The 14,303-nt window shown below is 37.4% G+C and overlaps 1 long non-coding RNA gene across 1 annotated transcript; it reads left to right on the top strand.

The window, feature by feature from the left end:
* The first annotated feature begins 230 nt into the window (after positions 1–230).
* On the top strand, positions 231–969 carry LOC123986513. Its single transcript, XR_006828894.1, has 2 exons — positions 231–727; positions 863–969. It is a non-coding gene; the product is annotated as an uncharacterized LOC123986513 (long non-coding RNA).
* The last annotated feature ends 13,334 nt before the right edge of the window (positions 970–14,303 follow it).

Raw genomic sequence — 14,303 nt, forward strand, 5'->3', positions numbered from 1 at the left:
AGACAAACACATGCATTCATTGTTTCATATAAATTACTACTCATACTTTGTAAACATTTTGAACTGCACTCGTCATCGTTTTGTGTAATATGAAATGGTTCCACACCACTTGATGCATCATCAAAGGGTATTGACCGTGTTTGTGTTCTAATGCCACTTGCTTGGTCTACCCTCTCATTACAATTAGAATTATTTTAAAAAAAGTAGATGCCAATTGAGACCAACACATGACACACACATTCAGGGGGAAGCAACTGAAAGGTGCCTGTGCTTGTTCCTACAGGAATCCACACGAACATGGCCTCACATCATATGTCACGGAAACTCATATTCAGGCTTAGATGCACTCACACACACGCACAGGGACATGCACATTTACATACACACCTAGACAGTTGAGTTAATGATGGGTAGAGGAAGCGAGATTTGTTAGAACCTCAAGCCTCTGTCTTTATACCTTAATGATGGTTATTATTCTGTCATACTGTGACTCTCACTATGCAGAAACGTTACTGACTGCAATATATTTTCCTCTATACACCATAATTACACATGATTGATTATGCATGTGTGTGTCATGATGTGTGTAGGCAGTTCCCTATTGCTGCTGATAATTACAGTGATGACTGACAGCTGTAATAAACAGAATCACTGCTACACCTAGCGTTTTGCCCTAGGCTACCAGAAATCAAGAAAAAAAAAATGCAAAAATAGACAGAGCTCTGAAGTAAGTATTTTTATCTTTCATTCAAGACTTTTGTGATTGAAGTGGGAACAAAAAATACAAGCTGTAGGACTGTTACTCAAAATGATATGAATAACCTGTATCACTTTTCTCCATTTCCTTACTGTTTCTGAAAAGGTTCATTGTCAGTTGACAGTGCCCTATGCTCACTGTGCTGTGCTTAATTAATTGTGATGAAAGCAAAACAAAGGTATGCATTTTAAATTAAAGAATATTTAATTAGACTACCTGAAAGAGTTATATTTTATTGTCAGTGTATTTTTTTAAAAGGTCAAATTCATTTGATAAAAAAAGACAGAAAAGGCCTATAACAGAATATACTGATTATTGAACATCCCCTACCTGACAAGCATTTTTTCATTCTGTCTTATGTCAGGTGACACAGTTTAAAGAGCAACAAAGTCTATGTAGGGACCAGGACAAGATGGACACTAGTTTGCGAGTTTAGCTGCGGACAGATACACTCGCACAACGACACACACGACCAAACGCGTGATCCCCTGCAAGTTTCCTTTAACCTTCCATAAATAAAATATTTTCCGAGGACGCTTGTAGATACCATTTGGTGTGACCACTGGGTTATAGCCATTTAATTTTAACTTTAACAAATGCCATATGTAGGCAAAGGCCCATGATCTAACTCCCCCCCCTTATATTGTCCAGAAACAGTGTGCCAACTGTCACAGGAATAAGATCTGGTCTAGGACATACCTTACCTACCTTACTCTGCCCCTAACCATCACAGCATGCCAAAACCTAAGTCAATGATTTTATGCATGTCAACTGGTTAACCCTACAGCTTTGCACATAGGGTTCACCTCCTTTTTGTTGACTGCAGTCTATGGGGACTAAACAGCATTAAAGAGGTAGTATTATGCTTTTTGGCTTTTTCCCTCTGCTTTATTGAGTTATATACCTTTTTTGTGAATGTAATAGGTTTGCAAAGTGAAAACTGTGAACTGTGAAAAGTGAACTGCCTGAAAACAGCTCATTTGTAGTCCAGCCGCTTCCCACAGGGATGAAAGGGAAGCAGGCAGTCAATTGATAAAGTTGTTACTGTGATGTAGAGACAGAGCTCAGTTAAAACTTTATGGATGAAAAATACTTTTGTTACAGATTTATAACTCACCACTCTGAAACTCTTGCTCCAGTCCATGTTGCCAACATGTAGCCTACAGCTGAATCGAAGCTGTTTACCGTCTTCTGCTTCTGACTGGCTAGTAGTCCTTAATTAGGAACTGCGCATGTGCAACTCCCAACAAAGATCATTTAGAGATGTATCACTCCATAGCTAAAACAAAGCCTTCAACACTGGGTGAAAAGAGGAGCTGTTTTTTTTTTTTTAATTAAACAATGTAAACCTGTTCTGGTACAACCCCTAAATAGGATTTTGAACCTTAAAATGAGCATAATACCACCTCTTTAAATCACACATGATGCCTTTGTGTGTCTCGCGTGCATGTGCATGAACACACATCATCAGAACAAAGAAATCATGTGAAGCGGGAGCTTTAAAGTTCTTTTCCATCATGTGAGGTTGTGTTTAAGGCCAAATCAAAGTATGTGATCAGTGTATCAGTGCCAAGTTAAAAACAGTTAGCATGCAGAGACTGTGTCTGTGTGTCTGTGTCAGCATTGACTGAGAACTACAGTTACACAAAAAACCTCATGCTGACCATGAAGTGATCATAACTATAAACCAAATCACAGCAGTACATGTACATCGATCAAAAGCTAAAGTCCTGTGCTTAGCCAAGTAATATTTAACACAAGCTATGTGAAGCTATATAATGCCCAGTTACGGTACCAGTTCGTAGAGAAAAAGAAGTTGCTATGGCATGCTAGTTGTTAGCTGGTGGTTCCATCATGGATTTAGCCAGGCGAGGAAGAATTGTGGTTCTTTTACATCCTTTTGCTGTGTCATGTTTCGACTGTGCAGATGGAGGACCCGGTAAACTCTGTCTGTTCTCCTCAGAGTTAGCCGTTTGGTGTTAATCTACTTTGTTGCTTCTGTTAGCATGTGAAATTAGCTGGCAGACTTCTGTCCAGAGAAATCAGAGTTATCATCCCAAGTTGTGGGGGGGGGGGGTTAGTTGATCAAGTGAGAGCATGAGTCATAGGTCACTGACCAATCGCAGCTGAAAGCTTGGTCCATGGGATAAATTCATTCCTGGAGGATTGTGGAAAACTGAGTTCAATGATTCACATGAATACAGCTTCTTCTGAGAAGTCCGTGTAGCCAAACAAAAGGAAGTCTGTGACATACTGTAAAGAGCGACAAAGTCCATTCAAGAGTTGGTTGGATGGGTCAAACATACACAGGACTTTCACTCAGGAGAAAGATGTTTATGTCCCAGTCCTTGTGAAAGAAAGTCAAAGTAGACTTATTTGTTGCCTAATCCTAACCAAACTATGATAGATTCACAATGTTAACCGTGTATTTAATGTCATATGACTTACGTCATGTGACTTACATAATTTACTTAAGGTCTGAAACGCCTGACACTGGACTGGTATTTCCAATGGTCATATATGTCATTTTGGGGTATATATGTTGTTTTGGGACAATTGACAATCAACCTATTTTCATCATTTAGGTATGAGGACAAGTTGCCTACAAGTCCTACAATGTTCTGTAGTGTGTCAATATTGATACTTTGAAAAGTGTGTACAGTATTTTCATTTAGTGATATATTTATTTTGTTTTTACAAGCTATCATGACGGTACAGTACAGTGGTTCACTGTCCATTAACTTTTTTAATATGTGGAAATCTATACTCATGCGCAAGCATAAATATGAAGTGCAGTCCATGATCATATCACCTACTTTTATTGATTAATAAGATAAATTGCCATACTACTAATAAAACACAATATTAACTTTATCAGTGTAATTAACATAAACTCTCCAAAAGTGTCAGCCAGCAAAATATATCAAAATGATCATAGTTAATGGGCAAACAAAAGGTAAAGAAGACTACAGCATTGTCATGTATTTTCTTGTTTATTCAAATTCTAACCCCAAACACAAAATCTATTCCTTTCCCCTTTCTTGACAAAAGTAGCAACCAATTCTTGATGTTATGAAGGTCTATAGATGTTAAATATTTTTGTTCACATACATGCAAGATGCCGACCAAGCTGTTACACGAAAGTGACCATTAGGACACTGAAATGCTAACAGTGACGGCTGAAAGTTGCTCCACAAAGCATGATTACTGGCTAAGCTAGGCTTTCAGTAAATCCCTCCTCCCTTCCAAAAAACCCACAGAAAGCAGGTTTAAATAAGGTTTGAGTTTAGTTAACATGATGCTATATCCTTCCAGATAAATCTGATCCCTATCAGGCTAGTTCTTGGACTGAGTTTCAACTAGTTGTCACAGTCCTTTGGACCAATAGAGCTTTTACTGTCATTAATTAATTAATTTATTTTTTATATTGTCCTCAACTTCTACACCCATACTTTCCGCTTCACTACACAAAAAGCAGACTACTTACTGAACACTGAACATTGGCATTGAACTATTATTGTGCACTCCTGAATCATCCATAATGAATGTAATTCTTGGGACACAAAACTCAGTTACCTGGTATTGTGATTAAGTGTTTTTGAGAAGTTTTTAAGTATCTATATGGCTAGTTTGCTCTGTACAAGGTACAAGGTTGTTTATTTGTCATTATAAAACACAAGGTTGGATAACGAAAATATTTTTGTTGTCCCTTCGTGCTACACACACAGAACTTAACAGATATTAAAAGTGGGTTAAAATATGGTAACATTTAACCTGTTGAAAACAGGCACCTTTTTCCAGAAAAAAATAACGCCTAAAATAACATACCCAAAATGAATCAGGAATAGCTCCTCAACCATTTGGCCTAAATGCATAATTCTGGTCTCCTTTGAAAAGTCAGAAGCTAAGGAATATAAATCCATTGTATATTAATATATTTATTTTACTATTACAGACTACATGGAGATGCAATAAAGAAAAAATCTGAAATTTTCATCCTCGCCTGGTTAAAAAAAAGCTATATTTTAATGCAATAAACTATCAAAACCATCATAAGGAAGCTTATAATGCAACTGAATATCTTCTAATACACCTAGAATGCAATTGTAACTGTAAATCTGATGAAAATAAACTAAAATACAACAGTTATCCTTCAACAGCTTCAAAATATACCAGGCAAATGTCCATATTTTGGCAATATTTACTGTTAAAATGTTGATTTTTTTGGTAGAAACCTTTAAAACACCTTTTCTGTCTGTATAACCAAGTTCCAAATGACAAAACATTGAAATATTGATAAAGTCCAACGGGTCTGCCACAAAAGCGGCACGTTTCCTCTCTGCAGAAATGTCGAGTGCAGGCTGGCAGCTCGCAGGTATTGCGCATTAATCAAGATTGCGCCCGCTTAGACTCGGAGCAACAAAATCGGCAGGTTTTGGATTTAAACAGCGAAAAAAAAAATTTCAATCAGTAATTTTGCCCACAGCACCGTTGCCCGTGGTACCGGGGGCGTCTGTTTTCAACAGGTTTAAATTAAATAAAACACTAGGCTATATACACAGGTATTTGTATAGCCTACAAAGGATATATACATACACATATGAACCCAGAACATTCCTTATTGCATTTTTTTTAATTTTTGTCTGGGGAGAATGTGAACACCAGCAACAAGATAATGATATGGTTTCACCTTTACATTAAAAAGTCTGACATTTGTGAAAACCATCTTGTCCATCTTGATTGACACCAACCATCATTGATATAAAACACGGAGTCCGCCTCCTATCATCCTGGCGGAGTCTTGCGCCGAGTACTTGATGGGGTAGATCTGTCAAAGCTGGGCCAACGTGGCTACTTTCCTGACTCTCTTTCCTTTCCTCTGAGCTATCACCGCACCAGCAGTGGTGCCTGGCCTGTATTGCGGTCCACTACTTTTTAATCCAAAAACCCCATCTTCCATTTCCAAAGATTATTTTTGTCATGATTAATACCTGTTTCGAAATAAAGCTGATGAAAACAGCTTGAAAACAGATGAAAAACAATAGTGTAGAAAAGTTTGAAGGAGCTACCAGCCGCTATATCAACTGGCTGTGATGCAACATGTTCAACTAAACTGGAAACGTCTTAATTTGTAAATAACATGATCCATAAAAATCAATACAGTACTGATTGAATGACTTGTAGGGAACCTTTTGGCTAACATAAATTATTTTTGTGGAATTCAGCTACACTGCACAGATCTCAGTATGAACAAATTAACTTGCAAACATCTCAACAGTATAAAGTAAAGGTTCCCAAAGAGTAAAGTGTACACCTTCAAAATGACTCATTTTTGTCCATTTTAGTATTTTATTGGCCCATTTTCATTTGCATTATGCGCAAGAACTTTCTTCTATGCGCCAGTGCTTTTCAATAAACTCACTTCTTTGAATTCATACTCAAGTGAACATTGATTTGGCTTTATTGAAAAGTGGATCACTTATTTGATGCATGGCCTCACAATGGCTTGAGCCATCAGTGAAATGTCCATAAAGAAGTAGAGCAAAGAGAATTACAGTGGGGAAAATAAAATGAAAAAAGTGCTTGCTCATCCATGCATGACGCTGCCTTCCTTCTCCCTTATTTACTCAATTTCTGGTTATGATGGATATATCAAATATGATTTATTTCCCTCTCATATTTCACATTGCATCTGAATATATATGACTGCAAAGTGATGTTATTGGTTATTGCTGCTTGCAGATGCAAATGCACACACACACACACACACACACACACACACACACAGTAAGAGGATGTTTCTCCCACAGGGAGGCCAATCAGACTTAGCTGTCTCCTGGTGCAGCAATCAACAATGACAGGCAGACCAATTACATTAGTTAATCATGTAATATCAATTATTTCACTCCACAGATTATATTCTTACACTACTTTACATACACAGCAAAACTGCCAGTGTTAATTTTCAGTGTTAGTAGAAATTAAGATAATTCAGTGCTATTTTAACACTCCATCATGCACTACTAACACCTGGAGTGAAAAATCCAGAAAGTGTTGGTGTGGATTTTGGTCGTTTTTTAATTTTCATTTCTTCTGACACTAATTGCGTGTGACATTGATTGCTCCCACTTTTCGGTGAAGAAGCGCCTTCCAGAATCTGCAGTTGCAATATTCTCTACTGATGTGGTAAGTTTTATTTGATAAAATTTAAGGTTTTAGCTTGAGATTAGCATAAGTATTATCACAAAGTATGAAGTTATTTGCATTAAAATATATATTTTGTAAATGTCAAAACCCATTTTAAACCGTGTTTTATCGAACTGGCCAATTGCTAGCATAACTTTAACTTTAGTAGTAGGAGAATATAATGAACGCTATCCGATAGTTGATCATATAACATGTTTTTTTATGTTTTCACTTGCAAATGTCTTAGTTTGGTCTGCTTGGTGAAATTTGAGATAAGTGTTAGTCAGTGATGAGTTATGGTAACGTTTGTTGTTTAACATTAGTTACAGCGTCGCAAGCCATAATTACCATTGGCAGTGTTAAGCGCTTCTTTGAGCCTTATTAGAAAAAGCATGGCAGCTCAGGCACTCTTTAGTAAGGTCCTCGTATTCCGCCTTTCGGTGCCCAATTAATGTTAGCGACAGACCGCAGAGGTGGGTAATGTTAACTTTAGTAACTGAGTTGATTTTAACGTTACTCTGTTACATGTTCTCGAGCAACTTTTAAATCAATCTTATTTGTCATAGTTTGAATAAACATTAAATGTTAACATTACTCTGTTAACCTTACATCGGTAAGGATAAAACTCCTGCATGTTAATGTTGTTGTTCATGCATGTTGTCCTACCACAGTCTAGCCTCCACTGGCTATCAAACAGGACTAGCAGGTAATATTTACAGACGAATTAATTGCGCATTGTCTTCCGATTGTGAATGCTGGTATGAAGTCTGTAACTTACCTCAGAGAACCGTGTTGACACTGAGCTGACAGCGAGCAGTAAGCGTGTCTGTTGTGATCAAGTGGGAAGCTTCCGGTCTGAGACGTGAATCCAACACACAAGTCCCTTAAACTTGCATTCTATCGAACGGCCAGCAGGGGGCGACTATTCTGGTTGCAAAAAGAAGTCCGATTCCATTAGAAATAATGGTAAAATGAGGCTACTTCTCAGCTGATTTATTACCTCAGTAAACACTTTCCTAATGAGTTTATAGTCTCAATCGCTAGTTTCAAGTCTTCTTCAACACAACATGATTTTCATTTAGTAAATTATAGTCCCATTTAGAGGAAAATAGACAAGAAAGCAGAGTAAGCTTTAGGGCCGGATTATCTATGATTGACAAGTCGTTACCATGGCGACCTGTCAATCAGGCTAGAGTGACTCCTACCCACGGCACTGTGTAAAATTAACCAGCGCCGTTGAAAGAGCTTATTGCAGATATATTCTAGTGCAGGGCAAAATTGAGAATGAATTGACCACACTTTGTGTATATCTAAAATACTGGATAAACATCTATTTCCTCAGATTAACAAGGCACATTAATATGTGCAGGAGATTATAACACTGTAATAAATTATAAATAGGACACATCCAATAATAAGAGGACTGTAACTCCTCAGACTAAATTAGTAAGAAAAGATTTGGATGAAATGGGCTTACTGGACGTCTGGAGGGACTTGCACCCATCTGATAAATGTTATTACATTACATTACATCTGGGTGGTGATGGCGCAATGGATAAGACAAACGCCTTTGGTGTGAGAGACCCGGGTTCACTGTGACCCATTCACCATTGTGTACCTGAGCAAGACACTTAACCCCTCGTTGCTCCCGTGGCGTGCGACCTCTGACATGTATAGCAGTTGTAAGTTGCTTTGGATAAAAGCGTCAGCTAAATGAAAATGTGATGTAATACTTTGTACTCTGCCCCTCACACAGTCTGTTTGAGAATAGACTATTTCTTTATGTTTCAGAATGACAGATAAAGGATCCTGTATTGCAATATCAGAACCAGAGATGTTTCAGATCACTCACTAGTCTACTTGACATTACATTTGCATAGCAGGCTAAAGAAAGGCTTAAAACAAGTCTGCTTAATAATAAAGCAGTCGTGCAACAAGTTCGTGCTGAAATTAAGACTTTTCTTGACCTCAACGACGATGGAGAAGTGAATGCAAATATACTATCGGACACTTTGAAAGCAGTTATTAGAGGTAAACTGATATCACTCAGCACAGCAATTAAAAAAACTAAAGAAAATAACCTTAAACACCTTGAAAAAAAACTAAAGGAATTAAAGAAACAACACAGTAAGAATCAATGTTCTGAACTGATAATTAAAATTAAAGAAACTAGAAACAGATTATAGACATTTATAAAGAAGAATTAGACAATAAATATAAATTTCTAAAACAATCGTACTATCGTCAAAATGAATGTCTAATCTCAAAGATTACGAGCAACGAATTGGAAGGTGTACTGAATAAATTAAAAAATATTAACACATATTAATTGGACACTTGAGAAAAGAGCAAATCCACCTTTTTGGAGTGAAGCTATCATTTCAGTCATTCCAAAAGAAGGCAAGGATAAAATGTTATGCAGCTCATATAGACTAATCTCAGTTCTAAATCAGGATTACAAACTGTATGCTTCCATCATGTCCAAAAGACTATATTCTTATATTCCTGAACTAATTGAAAGTGACCAAACCGGTTTTGTTCGGGGCCATCAGACACAAGATAATATTAGATACTCTCTCCATATCATACAGAACATTAGAAAAACAAAAAGTACAGCCGCCCTAGTCAGTCTTGACACTGAAAAAGCCTTTGACTGCGTTAGTTGGGAATATTTGTTTTTGGTCTTGAAGCGGTTTGGCTTTACTGAAAAATGAGTTAACAGTATTAAAACATTATACTATGCCCCCACTGCAAGAATTAGGATAAATGGCCGTCTTACTGACTGTATAAAACTGGAAAGATCCACTCGTCAAGGATGCCCCCTTTCACCAACCCTTTTTGCACTCTATATAGAACCATTGGCTCAAACAATAAGACAGGACTATAAAATACAGGGAATAGTGATCAATAACTGGGAACACAAAGTGACTTTATACATTGATGATGTTTTGCTGTATGTCTATTACCCAGATGTTTGCCTCCCTACCCTTTTAGATTTTCATGACTTATTTGGCACATATTCAGGCTGTAATCTCAATATACAAAAAACACAAATATTAACTTTAAACTACATCCCCTCGTTTGAGCTTAAACAAAGAATCCCCATCGACTGCTCTCAAAAAGTAATCAAATACCTGGGTGTTAGGTTAACACATTGCCCTAATGATTTGTATAAAAAAAACCTATGAAATTGTGAACATCAAAATTAGAAAGGATATGAATTATTCAATATTCCTGTTGAGTTTTAGTGCAAGAATTGACATTATAAAAATGTCTATTATACCTAGACTGCTGTTTTTGTTTATGTCATTACTATTTAAAATCCCAATTAGTAAATTTCATGAATGGGACAAGAAAATCTCACAATTTATTTGGAACAAAAGAAGCCAAGGATTAGATATAGTAAGTTAACTACCAGTAACGAGGGTGGTGGTATGTCTCTCCCTACTCTTAAAGACTATTACATTTCGGCCCAATTAAAAACTATAGTTCTCTAGTGTGACAATGCATATGAGGCCAGATGGAGAGAAAACATAAAAACATCCCAATACAGGCAATGATCGGAGATCATAAAATAGTGATGGCTTAACAGGACCAATTGAGCCCCTTTGTTTCAATCACCTTGCATAACTGGTTTGATGTGGCAAAGCAATGACATTTTTGGACCCAGATGAAAAGACTTAGATGGGTAGCACATATGGAACATCCAAAGTGACAGAACTGAATGAAAGAATAAATAAATAAATGGGGAAATAAATGCAAGAAAGAATGAATGAATGAACAAAAGAATAAATAAATAAATGCGGAAATATATCAAAGAAAGAAAGAATGAATAAAAGAATAAATAAATAAATAAATGGGGAAATATATCAAAGAAAGAATGCTTGGAACTGGGATATTCCCCAGTTGAAACTTCCGACTTCCCACATCAAAGCGTTCCAGGTGCATGGTGGTGCATGACACCAAAAGTGAATGAAAACCATGGCTAACTGTGACAACGTGTACACACAGTTGCAACATCAGCCGTGTTTTAGGTGTTAATTAAAAGCATGGCAGTTTAACTGCAACAACTTAATAAAACATAAATAGCATATAGTTACTAGTTAAAGGTTCAGTGTGTAATATATCTGAGGATCTATTGACAGAAATGCAATATAATATCCATAACTATGTTTTCAGTGGTGTATAAAGACCTTGCATAATGACCCCTTATGTTTTTATTACCTTAGAATGAGCTATTTATATCTACATACACAAGGTACCCCCTGCTGTGGAGGTCGACATATTGTGTCATCATGTTTCTACCGTAGCCTACAGCGAACAAACAGCACTGCAGAGCGCGTTTCGTTACTACCATGAAAGAGAAGCAACAGAAGAAGTAGCAGCAGAAGAAGTAGGAGCAAGAGCAAGAAGAAGTTGTACGTTTCTAACTACTAGGTAGTAGTAGAAGCTCTCCTTTATTAGTAGTGGAATTTTGGACAAATGGAGGACCACAGCTATTATTTAGCACAAGAGCCGACGGAGGGTGTATCTGCTTCGATGAAGCGAAAGCATGATGAAGCAAGACTTATACGGGAGCGACGCAGGCAGAAATCATGGGTAAACATCAGTGTGGCTTTTCCCAGATAGAATGGTCTAATGAGGGAAAAATGTTTTCAAAGCGACCCTGAAGTTGCCAGTTTTCTTATGGACAGGTAAGCTATTCCAACTTTAGCATTGCAAATTGCAAACTGTTGTTTGATGATGTTAGCATTAGCCAGAAGCTAGCCATAGTTTAATGTGGTTCTTCTCCCTCGCTGTGTTATGGCTTCGCTATGTGGGGATAAATGTGCTGGTTACGTTCGTGAGACAATCAGCTAATTAGTATTATTGACCGCAAAACAGTAAGTTAGCCTACAGCATAACAGCTCATATTAGCCAGCTAAACTTTTACTACCCTGTTAGAAGAAATATGTAATGTTAGTTGGATTGTTATTTCGAAGGTTGTTCTCCAGCGCTTCGGCTTTGTTTAGTGAACAGTGTGAAAAATGTGTCTTTTGTGTTTGTGAGACAATCACCTGATGATTACAATTAACTAAAAAACCGTAACATTGCATGGAGCATGGTTGCTCAGATTAGCAAGCTAAATGTTTACTGCCCTGGTGGAAAACATTTATATTTACTGCTAACAGCATTACGATAACAACACTGTGTGCCTATCAAGTGACTAATTATGCTTATGCTTATTATTAGAAACAACGTATTTGTTTGTATTGCTTCTACGGTGCATACAAAGGTTACCACAAGCTCAAATTATGGCTGTCAGTACTTATTTGTGTTATATTATATTGTAGAGCACCCTTGATCCTCACCTGACTATGGCTTTGTAAACTTACCCATGATGTGTTTTATAATGGACTGTGGTACAGAAACAGGGACATTTTTACACACTCTTGGCTTACGTTCTCCATGTTGTCTGTCGGTGATCATACTTGCACTAGATGTGATAGTTTTTGGGATGTTCAGTTTATTAGGCAAGATGAGCAAACCCTACCAAGATATAACACATTGTGGATTACAGTACAGTAATGTATTATAGTCATGTAGCACTTCATTTATTGAGGCTGCTGCTGTTTCTCCAGCTACAAGACAGGTCCTGCAACATCGACTTCCTTGGAGAGAAAACCTTTGCAAGTCCCAGCTCCAGCATTGTCTAGCATTGGTGCTTCTAGTGGAACAGACCGGTAAGTCATGCATACAATATATTAATTTTGTCCTAATAGCTTTGATTAGAAACAGATTATGAACTTTATGATTAGTGTGTAATAGTTTGTTATTTTATTTTTGGTCTATATCTACTGTTGAATGAGCATATGTGGGATTTACACAACTTGCTCCGGTTATTCTTTACAGAGATGAGCATCTTGATGTCATTCCAGAAGCCACAGAAATTCATGGCCTTGAACAAAGGTAACATGTACACATCATAACTTTTAGCCCTATATTGCTTTTCTCCAAATGTTCATAATATATATTTGTAATATGTTTTTTGCAGCTTACATGACATGAGCATTGTTGAGGAGGACTTGGAGGAAAATGTTTTCAATCAGCCAATGAACAGTGTGTAAGTAGTACTTCCTAAATACATGTATTATTTTTCATTGATATTATTTGAGAACTCATTTTTATCTGAAAGTTGTCATTATGTAAAGAATTGATTGGGCAGACGAAGCTTCATCTTACTCCCTTGAAAGAGATGATGGACAGAATGGTTTCAGTTCTGATGAAGAGGATCTTCCACCAATTTCTATACGGTGTGTTATTTGTCAGTCTCAATTTGCAATTGTTTTGTGGTGTTTGTTTACTACAGATTTTTGTGCCTCATTAGAATGGGTGGAGCACTGAAGAAAGCACACTCTATCGATGGACTTCCTTGCCTGCACATGAAGACCCTCTTGATGAGCCTTCTCCCTGTGATCATGACCCTGTTTTCCCAGAACCACAGAATGTCCTTTGTGAAGATGACATCATAGGTGTCATAGCCTCCATAGTATACGAGAACTGCTTAAGACAACTGGCTACATTTCTGATCCTGCCTGTGGATAAATGCACTGGCCTTCTGAGGACTTGTGCGCCGTGCAACTCTGTTGCACCCTTTGAGATCAACGTCACCACCAAGGGCACAGCAGCTACTATTGAATGGGTAAGTCCAGACAATCGCAGAATATCACAACTTTAAATTAGTATAAAATGAAATGTTATACCAAAAGCCAGTGCTGTACATGACAAAAGCAAATGTTTCGTCTCTGTGACTTTTACATCTGTTCTAATGACACAGCTTGTGGAGGTGGAATTCCCAGCCTGTGATGAAGTTTGGGATGCAAGCTGGAGATTTTCTCTTGTCCACCAACATTTTGTTGTCTGGCAACAACTACGCAAAGGTTGCCCTCTTGTTCAAATTCATGAACATGGGGATGGTGAACAGGAACACCTTCTTCTCCATTCAGGACACTTATTGCGTCAATACAATAAAGGACTTCTGGGAAGAAAGAAGGACAGAGGTTCTTTGTCGCCTTCAAGGGAAAGATGTTGTTGTCCTAGGTGTGTAGTTGATACTGTATTATGTAATCTAGCTATTGAATACACTAAGCAATGACAGTATGGAAACAACTAATAACTGTTTTTCTGTTGAATTATATTTAAAAAAATTTCAACAGATGGCAGAAATGACTCTCCTGGTCACTGTGCACAATACTGCAGCTACACCACCATGGAGAATGACGCCAAGGAGATCATTCATGTTGCCACCATAGACAAGTGGCAAACATCATGGAACTCTGTCGTCTTGGAGAAGGAGTTTCATCCAGACTGGACAAGCTTA

Source organism: Micropterus dolomieu, linkage group LG17, assembly GCF_021292245.1.
Source record: "Micropterus dolomieu isolate WLL.071019.BEF.003 ecotype Adirondacks linkage group LG17, ASM2129224v1, whole genome shotgun sequence".
Classification (NCBI taxonomy): domain Eukaryota; kingdom Metazoa; phylum Chordata; class Actinopteri; order Centrarchiformes; family Centrarchidae; genus Micropterus; species Micropterus dolomieu.